Source organism: Dryobates pubescens, chromosome 11 (assembly GCF_014839835.1).
Source record: "Dryobates pubescens isolate bDryPub1 chromosome 11, bDryPub1.pri, whole genome shotgun sequence".
Taxonomy (NCBI): Eukaryota; Metazoa; Chordata; class Aves; order Piciformes; family Picidae; genus Dryobates; species Dryobates pubescens.
The window spans coordinates 9,081,033-9,096,367 of NC_071622.1; the positions used below are offsets into that span (position 1 = coordinate 9,081,033).

Below are 15,335 nucleotides of genomic sequence, written 5' to 3' on the forward strand. Positions count from 1 at the left end.
CCACAAAGAAAAGGGAAGAAAAAGAACCCACCAAACACACACACAAAAGAAAAAAAGAAAGAAAGAAAAAACTAACCAAACCAAACCAAACACCCCAAAACCCAATAATGTATTTCTGAGCATAGGTGAAGCTGTTCCCAAAACTTTACAAAGTCAGGAATCCTTTGCAGGAGACCCAAAAGCTGAACTCAAGTTCTGAGTTTCTTTTTAAACCATGTTTTATGTACTCCTTGTGAACAGGTATGTTAGTGTCTGATGGAGGGGTCTCCTCTTGTCCCAGACCAAGATCACTGAGGGAAGAAAGTGGATTTCCTTGCTTCCATCTCCTTCCAGATATAAAGATTTCAGAGCTTTTCTCTCTTTGCTGGCCTAGAAAACTGCAGGAAAACTGCAATTTTTCAGGAGAAAAGTCCTCACTCTTCTGGCCTCTGTATCCAGAGGGAACACAGCATGCTGCCCAGGGCTCCTCAGTACATACCAGGACGGGTGTATAACTGCAGTGCTGCTATCTTGAAACATTTCTAAGTAGCAAAGCAGAGCTGGAAGGCTGTTGCCTACTCCAGCAGCCAGGGAGGTTGCTCCCCTGCAGCCACCCCGGGTCCCATTGGAATTCCTGCATACAGCACTGGGCACGTGCTGTGACCCTCCACACCACTCAGATTTTATTTGGGTTTTGGTGTGTTTTGCCTTTGGTATCTAACAACTGTCAGAACTAACAATCATTGGTGACTCTGCAGCCCCACAGCTGCCTCCCCCAGCGTGACACTGGGGACATTTTCTCTCAAAACAGAGCATCATCATCAAGGTCAGCATGCTCAAAGCCATCACTCCATCACAGCTATCCTAAGGCACTTTGCTTTTGTGTTCACCTGAAATAAACAGCAGCAGCTTTTCTCCTTAAACAGCTCATTCTATTAGCACAGCGTTTAGACACATCTGCTAACACCAGCTAACGTCCATGTTTTCTGTATCCACCAATAGTTCTCCAGAGCATCAGCATAGTAAGGTGTTTTGTATAATCCATTCCCCACAGTTATGCCTTTTAGTGATGCATTTTTCCTAATGGCTATTGCCAGAGGCTTTAAAACACCGTGAAACGGTGGACAGCCTTGTCTGGGGTCTCTGAACAGCAGGAAGCTGCGTGTGTATGTAAATTACAGATTTCAGATGTTAGTGCTTTAAAAAGAGCAGTGCCTCTAATTGAATTAGGTCTGATTCTGGACACCCCTGAGATCCAGAACAAGAGGTACTACTTCACATCTAAAGCTTTCGCAGCATCTATCAAAACAGGAGTAAACAATGAAATAAACCTGTGATGTTCTGCACCTGAAGAAAATGTGTCTTTGCATTTCTGACTTTCACAAACACATTTAGATGTGTCTGTCTCTTAGAGAAGACTGTAAATTCCAAACCAAATAAACAGGTACATTATTTTTCACACCATGCTATGCCTACATTCTCTTCAAACACAGCAGAAACAAGCCGATTGTAAAACTGGGGATTTCCCCCCCTGCACGCACACTGTGCACATGTTGCAGGCTTGCTGAAGGTGTCATTCCTTCATGCACTTAACAGCTCCTGTGATCTAGTTTGCTGTGAAAAATTCTAAACTGTGCTTAACTCTCTTTCATACTACAGAAGACAAATACAGTTTCCACCATGGGGCACCTGATGGGTTTCTACACCTCTACAGTACTCGATTACATGGAGAAAAGTAAAATGGTTAGACATAAAGGAACTGAACTTAAGCATACCAAGACACACTCTCTGTAGCAGCCTTCAGACTCACTGTATTAACTCCACCACATTTGTCAGCCATCTTAAGGACACTGAAGCTGCACAACCTGAAGATGCTGAAGCTCAGGCTCTCGCAGTCACCACAAAGAACTTGTCTACGTGCTCCAGCGCTTCTTACTACTGTTCTAAGTTCATATGGAAATAGCTTTACATCAAAAACATGAATCATTTTCCTGGTAAATACTTCAATATTTCTTCACTTTTCTGCATTAAGTTTAAATCAAAGGCCTCCAAAAATCACACCACCACTCAGTAAGAGGCAGGTCCATAGCAACAGTAATGAATTACTTACTAACAACAACAAGAAAGCCTCCCAAAACCCAGCTTCACAGACAGCCCAGCATGCTATCAGACCTCAGCAGTCAAGGCAACAGAATTTGAAAACTCTCCAAAAGACTTTTTTCACCAGTGAGGTAAGACAGTGGATGTTAAAAATTGTGTATGTGTGCTACCAGACTCTTCACAGTCAGAGATACTTGGATTAATAGAAGAGCTGCATAATTAATTTCCACTATCAATTTCATTCCGCAGTGATCTCACACCTAATGATGTAAGCACTATCCTTTTTTAACTGGCAGTCTAGGAGCTGATGATGCATTGTCACCGGCTGTCCTACTGTTTGGCCACACCACACACCTGTTTCAAGCTAAATGGAAGAGAGTATCTGCAATGGCAAGAGGTTTGAACTCGGAAACTGACCAGCATAACCAAAATTACCCATAAATCTGTATCATCCATTAACCTCAGACTCCTCTGCACAGTACCCTTCACAAATAGGCTCCCCTATGCACGTCTCTGCCCTTGCAGACTAATGCAAGAAACCACCTCTCTGTGGCTCTGCTCTTACATGAAAAAAGAAAAGAGCTTGTTTGCGTTTGAAAACTGTGGCCATTAGAGCCCGGCGGGTGCGGGGTGGGGGGCAGCTCTCCCACCCCAGCACTAGCAAGTTTTTCATTTCCTAGCACCTCTGCATAATTAAATCCCTAGTTAACTTCCTCAATGAGCCTTGCTAAGCTCCACACTGCCCCCAAACACAGCCGTAACCCTCTCCTCCTCTTCCTGGTTTGAAGGTCCCAGCCAAAGCCCAACAGTATTAAAAGAGCTGGCCAAGCTTTCCACCAAGCACTCACTATTGGGGAAAACACAGTATCATTCCCTGTAAACACAAGAGGAAATGCCTTACAGACGATTGGATCGTGACACTGGGCAGGGAAGCAGGACCCAGCACAGCCAATGGACATGAGGGAAGAGCTGACTCTGCAGGGGAGTGATGCATCGTTGAGATTCCTGTTTTGTTATCTTCCCATTACTGAACGGGACAGAGCTCTCTTCCAGAGAGCATTCTTCCTTCTGCCACATGCTTTCTCAACTCGGAAAGGCTGTGCCAGAGCTACCCTCTCCAAATGCCTGGATGAGAGGGGCTGCCCAGCTGTGCTCCTCTCTCCAGCCTAAAAGGCATGTCACACAGGAATGGCATTTCCTTCTGGACAAGGAACTACAGATCTTCAAATTATTGATTTGACTTTCAAGGCTGATAGCAAACGCAGGTTCAGAGCTCAGCATACTGAGTTTTACAAGGCTTAACATTACAGCATGCACTGAATTAACCAGGAGGCTGCACCAGCTCAAGGAGAACTGAAGAGAAATTACACTTCTAAAAGATGTGTCCCTTCAAAGCTTACAGAAGCCAAAAGGTGTGTGAAGACAGGGAATCAGTATTTGAGCTGTAAAACTGACAGAGCAATCTGAGAGAGCAGAGCAGATCCCACCCCACAAAGTACACAGGAATTTTGGTTCAAATCCAGCCCAAGACAACGAAACCTGGCACATGCTCTACAATGCAAATTTCTCTCTCTCCAAACCACAAGCCTCAAAAAAAGAAAAAAAAACCATCCTCAGCATCATCCTGGTTTATATAACAAACACCTGTTCCACAAGCAAATGAAGGATTATCTTCAGTACCTCAACTCTGCCTGAGTTTTATTGAGTAACGTCTTTAAAAGTTCCTGCTAGAGGGCTGATGCTCATTCAAACAGCGTAAACTGCATCTGACATGTTGGCGTTGGAGTGCAAAGCAACTCGAGCGAAAATCCACCACTGCCCAGAGCTGTATTACATGGAGGCTGGGGTCTCATACATCTTCATAACGATACAGGTGACAGCAGGATGGCAGGATTCACCAGGACATGCAGAGGTAAGCTGCAGACAGTATCACCTGAGGATAATTCCCTCAGTTTCCTCATGCGCAAAGCTCCAGGAAAGAAAAGGCGGCGGGGTGGGGGGAAGGAAAAAGTGAAAATGGATTTCTAGCAAGGAAGCAGATTGTTTTACACTGTGAAAGAGCAGCACATCTCATGTCCTTCAGCAACAGCAACTCCAGCGCTTCAGCAGAAGCAGCTCTTTCTACCACCAATAAGCATTCATCTGAAACTGGAATTGAAACTGTACCTGTGTAAACTTCATTATTCTACTCCATGCCACAGGTTTCTTCCTAAATGCATATTAAAATCTTATAAATAAGACTTTTTTTTGACTGAACTGTTTGCCCCGTGTTTTCTTTACTATCAGTCAACACCTACGTACACGCAAAATAAAGGCACAGGAAGAGTGCAGACAAATATTTGATGTGAACAGCTCACCATACACCTAGCAAGCAGCTAGAATAGACAGAACTCAAGAGAATAATTAATCCCCCAAATACCAGATGAACAAAACACTTCCTTCAGATCATCATTTGTATTTTAGCACCTGGCATGTTTGGAACTAAATTTAGCTCCTTTCCCCACAAAATTCTTTGTAGACAGCACCTAGAATATTACCTGGAAGAACAGAGTACTGCTTGGACAACCACAGAAGGCTGGTGCCACAAGCAGCATTTCCTTGGTTTCAGGCACAGAATAACAGAATGTTAGGGGTTGGAAGGGACCTTAAAAGATCATCCATGCCAACCCCCCTGCCAGAGCAGGATCACCTGGAGCAGATCACACAGGAAGGCATCCAGGCAGGTTTTGAATATCTCCAGAGAGGGAGACTCCACACACCCCCCTGGGCAGCCTGTTCCAGTTCTCTGCCACCCTCACAGTGAAAAATTTTTTCCTCACATTTACATACCTTGGACATGCAAAATAACACCTGCATGCTCCCTGGCTAAAAGGCTTTAAAGTGATTGCTGTATCATTAAGGCAAGTTTTGGCTCAGGAAGTTAAGAATGATTCTTATTCTACCCTGTACATCACAGTGCAACTGCAGAAGAGGAAAGCACAGGTCAATTAGCTTGTATGTCAACTCCTGTCCCATTACACCTCACCATCCCTTGAGGGATGGCATATCTGCACAGCTTCACCATGGACAAGGGGTTATGAAAGTCAGATGAGTAAAGGTATGCTGCAAGCTTAGCCAACATATGCAAGCAATCAATATATGAAATTACAAGGCAATTGCATACAATTGCATACCCTAGTGAAGACTTTTACCTCCAAATCATCAAACTCCACTACTTGTGGGTAACTAAGTTAGCCCCCTCCAGGTATCTACTTTCCCTAAGCAGCTCTCTGGAAACTGCTGATAGACAAAAATCCAAAATACTACTGCAAAGGGGAAGCTTCTTGCACAGCAGATGCCAGAGCACATTGCAGAGTAAATCCCAGCTCCTGAGGATTTTCAGCAGTGGAAATCCAACATCCCACCAGGACACCAAAGATCCTCTTGATAAACACTACAAGCTCTTATCTTAATTTCAGTATAGGAGACTTACAGTACCAGGACACAACAGGTGTAATCCGACAGCAACACAGTTGTTTTAACTATAGGAAGAAACTCAATTAAGGCTGTGAATTGCATTGAGAAAACAAAATAACTACATTCACAGCAACCTTTTACACTATGGTATTTTGAATTAAGGCCTTTAAAGGCACTTTAAGAAAACCCACAAGCTTCTTCATAAGGAAGAGTATGAAGACATCCACACACTGTGATTTTATCAAAATGCCACCTTTATGACTCTCAGCAGTGACTAACAACCAAGTGTAATTCAAGAAACAATAGCTACTAAATTTGCATTTACACAAGCACCATGTAACCAAGACAGGTAACAACAAGCAAAAGAAGCTGGCAAGAGGGTATTTTCCTACCCCTTTCTTCCATCTGTGGGAAGTCCTTTTGCAATATAAGGCACAGATCATCATTTATCCGTACCAAGGAAGGGCAAAGAAGAAAACACTCAGATGAAGGTATAACAGTAAAGATAGTGAAATAGGTATTTAGGCTCTCTCCCCAAAATATCCAAATAAAATTCCTTTCTTGGGGTGGGCTTTTCATTTAGACAAAAGACATACCCTCTAAACAGCACTGCTGGCTCAGTCTTTCTAAACAACTGCCACAGACAGATCCGCTTCTGAAATAAGGAACACCAAATGCGTTTTCTTCAACCAATTAGCTCTGCTAAAACATTTTCAGGACCAACTCCCTTTAAGCATCAAAAAAAAAAAGAAAGATGTAGTCTTATCAACCACCAAACTACAATAAACTGCTTGCTAAAAAAACAAAACCCCATATCCTCTTAAAATTTATCTTACATATTATTTAAAATGCTATTCTGAAGAAAAAGAGCTTGGAGTCATAAATGGAATGCTTACCCGATTCACTAAAAGTTGACAAATTCTAGTACCTGAGTATCATTTCTTATATGCAGCATTAACACTGTGTCTTGATTGAAGGACAGAGCAAGGAAGGCATCTCCAGCAGACATTCCAATACTATTTTAACATTAAAATCTAATAAGAAAGTTTGCATCCATAAACAACCCTGCACGCACCCGGCACATTATCTAATACATGTGTTTTGAAATATATCAAGGCTAAACCATTGCTCAACATAATGATGCAAAGTGTTGACTTAAAGTGTGCATTATTTACAAGAACAAGCACCAGCTTCAGAATTTCAAGCTCAATTTTCTCCAGATGCAATCTAAATTGCATTAAAAGCATATATGCTGCGCTAACAAATAAAACAATTCCTCAGGAACATCCTTTTTAACCTGCTTTTTTTTTTTTTTTATATATATCTATAAAATACAGTCATGGTTTAAAAAAAAAAGGCAGCATATTCTGCTGATGAGCTAGTAAAAATAAATAAAGCCAGGCTGCATTTGAATGAATTTTCAATAAGACATATGTAAAATTATGCTGCCTCTGTAGCTTAGAGGTAGAAGCCGGGGGCAGGGGGGGGCAGTGAGGAGGTGGAAATATAACTCCATTGAATTAGGTATTGCATGGTATTTATGTTTTCCTAAACAGAAGTGGACTTCACAATAAACCACTCTCCTCTTTATTCTGCACCGCTGTCTGGCAACTCTAATCTGGAATTAAGTTTTCAAAAGAAAGCCTGGTTCTTCTTTAAAGATGTTTTACAAGAAGGAATCCTGTTAACCCACCAGTCACCCTTCTAGCAAGGGATATGTTATTAACCAAAAAAAAGTACAAATAGCAGCGTAAGGTTCAAACCTCCAGATCACATGAACTCATCATCCCTTCACCCGCTTCAAATCAAACCGTAATCCAAACTAATTAAAAACTAAACCCAGGGCTGAGAAGAGAGCTTTTGTGTTGAAGAGAGCTGAGAAGCTTCATTAACCTCTTCACTTCTATCAACTTTTCACAACACAAAATTACTCCTGTGTATGCCCCTCACACTCAAATACAGTCAGGCACTGCAGCCTTTTGAGAGATAAGGTACTCTTCTGGCAGTGCAAGGTTGCAGGTACACATTATACCATTACCCACAGCCGCAGAAGTCACGGACCCATGGATGCTCCAGGTGGGATCTTAAAACTCTAGTGACTCGTGTCTTCCACTGAAATGCAGGAATACACAGCCCAGATGTTTGTCAATTGCAGGAACTATTCCACACATGTCAACTTCATGGGAAGACTGACTGCATGCAGAGCATCAATACACCCCAAGCTCCAGACAGCGCACCACGTCGGCAGGCTGGAACGCCCGGCACTGCCAGACTCTCGAGGAGGAGCGATGCAACTACCCCAGTGACGGATCCAGAGTGAGCCCCTACTCCCACACCCCCACTTTTCATCCAGTTCCTTTCCTACCTCTTACCAGCATGTCCATCAACCTATAGCTCATGTAAATCATGCCAACCTAGAGTCCTATTTAGTTAGGTCAGCACTATCTTATTCTATGGGGACTCACAAAACTGCTTTACGAATGGCTAAAATTAATTTTGAGTAATTCCACTACCATAATGCCACAGACAACACTGTATGTGGAGTGTCACATCCCCTAGAAACAGCAAAAACTAAAATTAGGCTTTTACAAGAATATCCCTAAGCTTAAGGTGCCTTTACAGTCAGAAGTTCATATTTATACAGATACTACTAAAACAAACCAAACAAAAAACCCACCCCAACCACCAAAAACACCAAACCACCACACCTCAAACATAGGGTGTGAATCCTGCTACATTACATCTGTATTCTGGTTTCATGCAGTGACTAAATCAGCATTCAAACAGCTGCATTAGAAATAGTGGATGAAAATTAATTGCTGTCTAGGTACGTTATATTTTGCAGTCTGTAAATAAAGAATCTGGAATCATTCACAGTCAAAAGGCTGGTTGGGCACAACAAATTTTCCTCTTGTGTTAGTTAAATAAGTTTGGGGGGGGGTTCCCCTCCTGGAAAAAGCTAGAAACCTATGCTTTGAAATGTAAGTATTAGATAATTCTCAGTTACTGGAAGTTTAAAAGGGTTCTGCTTTGAGATCAGAATTAACAGGCTTGGTGATCTCCTGCAATGTTCACATTCATTTCTGCTAAGTAAGAATTACCCTTCTCCACCAGCCACTGCTATCATGGCTCAACAACCAGTCCCAAGCTACTATTAAACTATTTGGAAATACTTACAATAATGGGAAGAAATTGAATATTTTATTTAATTTATACAAGGCCTGCTTCCAAGAAAGTGAGAGCACCAAGTTTCCAGGGCAGAGTCTCACTAGCTCAGCAAGCCCAGGGAGCACAGCATGACCTACAGTAACAGTTCTCTTCATCCTTGCTCAACTCCTTATACATCCTCACACAGCCTAGTGTAGGATCAATCCATCCCAGCGTCCAGTGAATAGCAGTTTAACCAGAACACTACAATTGCTTCACATTTAATTTAGAATAGCTATGCTGCAGGTTCCTTTGTGCTTAAGAAGTTTTCTGCTTCCAATATTTTGAAAAATTCATCCCCGAAGGCCAGGTGATCAAAGAAATGAGCAGCAGGATCTCAAAAGTTTATGGATTGAGAGTTTTGAAATTCAGTGCCTTCATGAATGCAATCCCAGGCACAAATACAGGCTGGGCAGTGACTGGCTGGAAAGCAGCCCTGAGGAGAGAGACCTGGGGGTGCTGGTGGACGAGAAGCTCAACAGGAGCTCTCAATGTGCACTTGCAGCCCCAAAAGCCAATCAGATCCTGGGCTGCATCAAGAGAAGTGAGGCCAGCAGGTCAAGGGAGGTGATTCTCCACCTCTATTCAGCTCTGCTGAGACCCCACCTGGAGTACTGTGTCCAGTTCTGGAGCCCCTATGACAAGAGGGATATGGAGGTGCTGGAAGGTATCCAGAGAAGGGCCACGAGGAGGAGCAAAGGGCTGGAGCACCTCTCCTGTGAGGACAGACTGAAGGAGTTGGGGCTGTTCAGTCTGGAGAAGAGAAGGCTCCGAGGTGACCTAATTGTGGCCTTCCAGTATCTGAAGGGGGCCTACAAGAAGGTAGTGATAGGACTAGGGGCAATGGAATGAAGCTGGAGGTGGGGAGATTCAGGCTGGATGTGAGGAGGAAGTTCTTCACCATGAGAGTGGTGAAGCCCTGGAATGGGTTGTCCAGGGAGGTGGTTGGGGCGCCGTCCCTGGAGGTGTTTAAGACCAGGCTGGACAAGGCTCTGACCAGCCTGATCTAGTGTGGGGTGTCCCTGCCCATGGCAGGGGGGTTGGAACTAGATGATCCTTGTGGTCCCTTCCAACCCTGACTGATACTATGATACTTATGAAAGAGCAGAAAACACAGGCCAGGTCTGCAAGGGGAAAAAACAACCACATAAAGCAAAAACAAACAACAACAAAACCCCAACACCACCAAAAAAACACAACAATCCAACACACAAAACAACAACCAACACACACCCCAAAAAACCCCCACACACCAACCAACCCAAACCACCAACCCCTCTCCTCCTCAGCAATGCCTGGGAAAAAAAAAGCGGTTAAGAATAAGATACCACAAGAGTGCCAATCCTGCACCTCCCACATCACATGCCATATCGGAGTCGTAGGAGTTGCCCACCCTCTCCCCTCCCCCCTAGATGACTGAACTCAGCAAACATTTCACTGGGATATTTGGAAAGCAAAGTGCATTAGCAAGAGCCTTAAATTTACCCATTTTGCAGAATCTGCTGAAAGCACAGGATTAATCCCCTGGCTGGGAGGCACGACTGACTGAATTGCTCCTTCAGCCAGCAACCTCCCTGCCTCTGCACTGGCAGGCTGCTCCAGCTCTCTGGAAATAAGGGTGCTGTTCACACGACAACTAAACTAACCCAATGCATCACTGCCACCAAAGACCATTGCTCCATTCCTCACTTCTGATTGCACCTCTTTCATTCCAGCACTGATAACACTCCCATTTAGCTGGTGCAAAGACCTAAAAGCTCCTCTAATCTTTGTTGCCAGCCCTAAACCAGTAGGGCTTAATGGCACCACCACCACACCAAGAACACACCAGTACTGGCACAAGAGAAGCAGGGGATGGTTGCAACAGCAGGCCCTCCCCCAGCATGGGCATCCACAGCCTTTATGTTGCCTTGGCTCTATCACTGATAAACAGATCAAAGCAATGAGGTGGGACAGTGAAGGGCTGAATCAGAAGCACCGCTGAAAGAACACAGGGGAAAGGAGGAACGCTTCTAAAAAACCTTTCAGCTTCAAGAAATCCAAAGCATGCTGTGATAAAACTGGGAACTACAAATTTTAAGGTGAAAAGCTGCTAAAACCACTACATCTTTGATCTACTAAGTCCCTTAAAAAAATTGCACCAGCTGCTAATTACCCCCCTGTAAACACATTTCCTATGTTCCCTCTGCAAATTGTCTTGCTTCAACTATCAATTTTGGCTTTTCCTATAGCTTTCTTCTTTCCTTTTTTTCTAAATTGGTATCTTTCTCTTATTTAAGTATTTCTAAGCAACAGCAATGTCACCTTTTCACCTTCTCTCCCATGAACAGTTTGAGCTTTAAATCACTCACTGAAGTGTCTCCCAAGCTTGAATTGCTCTTGAGGATTTTATTGAAAACACTCAAAATACTGAACATTTTTAGAAACATGAACACAGGACGCCAATATTCCTACAGCAACCACATCACTACCAATTGCTAAGGCAGAATCACCTTAGTGTGTTTTTCCCCACCTATGAAACTCCAGACTTTCTAGGTCATTTAACCACAGAATCGGTGACAAGTTCCCTAAAAATCAGATACAGCAAGTTGCATCCTCTTAGACTAACACGAGCTACAATTGAAAACAGGTAGAAATGGCAGACAAAGAGCAGTAAAACCTCAACCCAGGCACCCCAAATGCCTGATGTTCTCACCACAGAGCTCAGCCTGTGTTGCAGTTTGGGCTGGATTTTATAGTGGTGTAGAGGATTACGGTAGGAAATACCTAGTTTCCTGTGTCCGCCCACTGGGCTGGAGCTCTGGACACAGGAAGCACCTCACATAGCAGAGGGCACCCAGCCCAAACTGCATCAGCCTGTTAGGAGTGAGTGAGGGGAGTGAGGTAAGATGAAGCACTGGGGAATCCAGCTTACTTTAAGGCAACAGGGAGAGTTGTTGGCCATCGGAATGTGCTGCCCAGGGAGGTGGTGGAGTCACCATTCCTGGAGATGTTCAAGAGGGGACTGGATGTGGCACTTGGTGCCAACAGTTTAGTAGTCATGAGGTGTTGGGTGCCAGGTTGGACTTGATGATCTCTGAGGTCTCTTCCAACCTTATTGATTCTATGACATGTAAAATATCATTCAGACACACAAATCCAAAGATAAGTCTCAATTAAACAAAGATCTTTGAGAGAAATTTCCAGCTCTCCACTTCTGCTTTTATCACCCTAGCACCCTCTACACTAATCAGGCTTTTTACTCCTCCTTATGCCCAAAATAAACAAAAAGTCACGGTAATAACATCAAATAAAATGTATGCAGGTTTTTCTGCTGCCTCCAATAGAAGTAAACACCAGAGATGCCATTTATAAAAGTATAAAGCAATCCAGGGATGGCAAAGGAAAAATATAAAATATGCATTTAGGCATAAATATTTTACATGGGTGAGATAAGGCCTTTATAGTCAAACTGGGGGCGTTTTCAGGCACAATTTATTACATTTCATGCAACTTGCAGAAGGTTTTCTATTTCATATAAATCCCTGAAGTACCATCTTTATGAATACAAGCAAAACACATCCCTTCATGCCCATTTTATTTGCCTTAAATTCTGGGTTTGGACACTTTCAAGTCAAAATCAATGCTGCACTTAATATACTCTATGAAAACAAACAGATCTTTCTTCATGACTGCTAATAGTAACTTTTATAAACTTTAAAATAGTGTTTGGTTTAATGAAATCCCAGTGATTGATTTTCATAAATGAAGCTGACATAGCCCAAGGATGAACCCACTGCTGGAGGTTTCAACAGAGATCTTTGCCCCTCTGCCAAGCAGGAACAGGGCTGCACAAACCTTCCCCATAGATGTCACAGAATAGAAACACCTGGTTCTGCTAAAACCTCTTCCTTCATGTGGGCCACCCATGCAACACCAGCCATTATCTGCTCCCTGAAAGTGTTCTGGGAGATTTGTATAAAGCTCTTCTTTAGGCTCTTGGGTCTGCAGTGAATCAGTGACTAAGCAGAGCTAAACCAACAATAAGGCTTTTCCACCAACATAAAACATCCCCTCTTCCTATCCTTGCCTCAGCTTCTTTGAGGGAAGCTGAGAAGTTCAGCCTCCTGCCACCACACTGCCTGCAGGTAGCGATGCAACAAGGGTGACGGGCATCTCTCTCATTCTGGTGGCAGCAAACACCCTCCCAGCAGCGATGATGAGCGTGCCCTGCATTGTAAATTTGTACTATGAACATTTACAATTCTGCCAGAGGAATGGCATACTGGGTCACAAAGCAGGTCACCTGAAAACTCAGCGTTATGCAAAACAGCAGCCAAATGCTTCTAAAGTCATCCAAATTATTTTACTTTTACATAGGAACAATTCTCCTGGGGAGGGAGAAGGGAATTTTTTTTATTGTTTGGGTTTTTTAAATCACCTTGTTAAAATAATGTAGGCTACTTGAAACCTGTTAAATCTGTTTCAGGTCCACTAAAGTCAGCTACACTCTTCCTCTTAATACAACACATCCGTGGGGACACGGGTACCACAGGAGAGGAAAGCTTTTGTTTTATTTACCATATTCATAGTATCAGTCAGGGTTGGAAGGGACCACAAGGATCATCTAGTTCCAACCCCCCTGCCATGGGCAGGGACACCCCACACTAGATCAGGCTGGCCAGAACCTCGTCCAGCCTGGTCTTAAACACCTCCAGGGATGGCGCCCCAACCACCTCCCTGGACAACCCATTCCAGGGCTTCACCACTCTCACGGTGAAGAACTTCCTCTATTCTGAGGATAAATATATAGCTATAACATAATGAGCATCCCATACAAAAATTTCAGGTGTCACTGAGACCTACATGTGGTCTAGTAGCTTTGATTTACAGCAGGGATTGGGTTGAGAAGGGCTCACCATGCTGGCAGGCACATGCTTTGTATCTGGATGCAGGTACAAGGAGCGTCTGCAGTTCCTGGCCACAAAGGCAGGACTCAGGATATTTAAACAGCCACATCACAGAAAAATATGACCTCAGACAGGCAACTCAAAGAGGTGAACACTCGAGCTGTGCTGACACATCCATTCACACCATGGCAAACACCACGTACAGACCCATGCTGATGCAAAGTGGAGCCGGCTGCTCCTGCAAGCCGCCCATCAGCAAAGCCAGCAGCAGTCGTGTGCTGCTGTCCTCCCCTCCAGCGACTGCCAGACATGCACCCCAGAGCTGGCATTAGCACCACCTGATGGGATGGTGTGGGGTTTGTTTGTTTGTTTAACAGAGGACAGGGTGTCTTTATTTTTTTGCTAAAGCCTCCATCATGCATCCCCATGGAGAGCAAGTTAATGATGATGAATAAGATCCTTTCCAAAATGTTTGTGCCAAGCAGAAAAAAAACATCAACACAGCATGAAAACATCACTTAGCTATGCCAGTGGTAGGATCTGACCAAAAACTCTCTCTCAAATACTCAAGTATGCAGCTTGGGAGGGTTTTGACAAAACATCACTAAGCACTGGATGCAGAGAACACAGTCTGTCAGGTGCTCTTTTACAGCCCTCTGTACCCCACTGTACAGCCCAGGGTAGACCTACAACAGGCATGCTCTTTCAAATGCTCACTGAATCCAACAGGGGTAACACAGACTCCTCTGGAAGACAGGTGGAAAAGCCACTTGGAGTGACTTTGACAATGCTGACATACTTCCTTACTCATTTTAAAATACCTAAAGCACAAACAAAACCCATCATCCTTAATTCAAGCCTTTTTCAGTCGTGCTGTTCCACACACACATCACTTCATGTCCATACAGTGGTTTTCAATTGCAATAGTTACCTTTTTTTCCCCAATAGAAAGGGAACTGTTAATTTGTCAGCAGGGCAGATCTTTTAAGACTGACAAGAAATGCTTCCTTTGCAAGTAAGGAAGTTTCATTTTAGCAAGCATCAGTACTGGTTTCAAGCTCTTCTGTGATACTAAAAGATGTCCCCCAAAAAGTGCATCCTAACCCAGCTCGCTAAAAACTCCATGGAACACGCTGAAATCCACAGCTGTTTACAGCTGCAACGTTATGCATCTGACACTTTTATTTGTGTAACAGTTTATGCTTTCATTATGTTCTGTCACTTGCTACATGGAATTTGTGTTTAAGAGGATTCCACTGTATCATATCTAAGAGGTTTACAACAAAATCCAAATAGCTGAACTCACAGATGCACCACGTCACTAGATTTAAGGGCTCACAGTAACTCTCTGTAGCCATCTTTTAGGGAGATTCATCTACAAACAATACACAATGCAACAGAAAAATTACCTTCAGGATTGATTGAATGAGAAATCAATACGTAGTATTATTACACCTGCCTTCCCATCATTACATCATATATAAAACCCATGAGAAACAACCAGTATTCACAAGTTTATTCTCAGCTCTTAAAAAAGAGCACAGAAGCACGTCTCCTTTCAAGTCTACCAGTTAATTAACTGCCAGGAACTGAACAAGTGGCAGAACTACAGTTCCCAGTAAAAGCACATAAACCTCTAGTCACTGAGATGTCAAGAATTAACTGGAGTAAACAAGAATCACAATACAGCCAGGATCTCCCACA

General features: G+C 43.4%; 1 protein-coding gene across 18 annotated transcripts in view; it reads right to left on the reverse strand.

The window, feature by feature from the left end:
• The window catches only part of PTPRF (protein tyrosine phosphatase receptor type F), a 416,351-nt gene that overhangs the window by 351,461 nt on the left and 49,555 nt on the right, over positions 1–15,335 (reverse strand). The window lies entirely within an intron of this gene.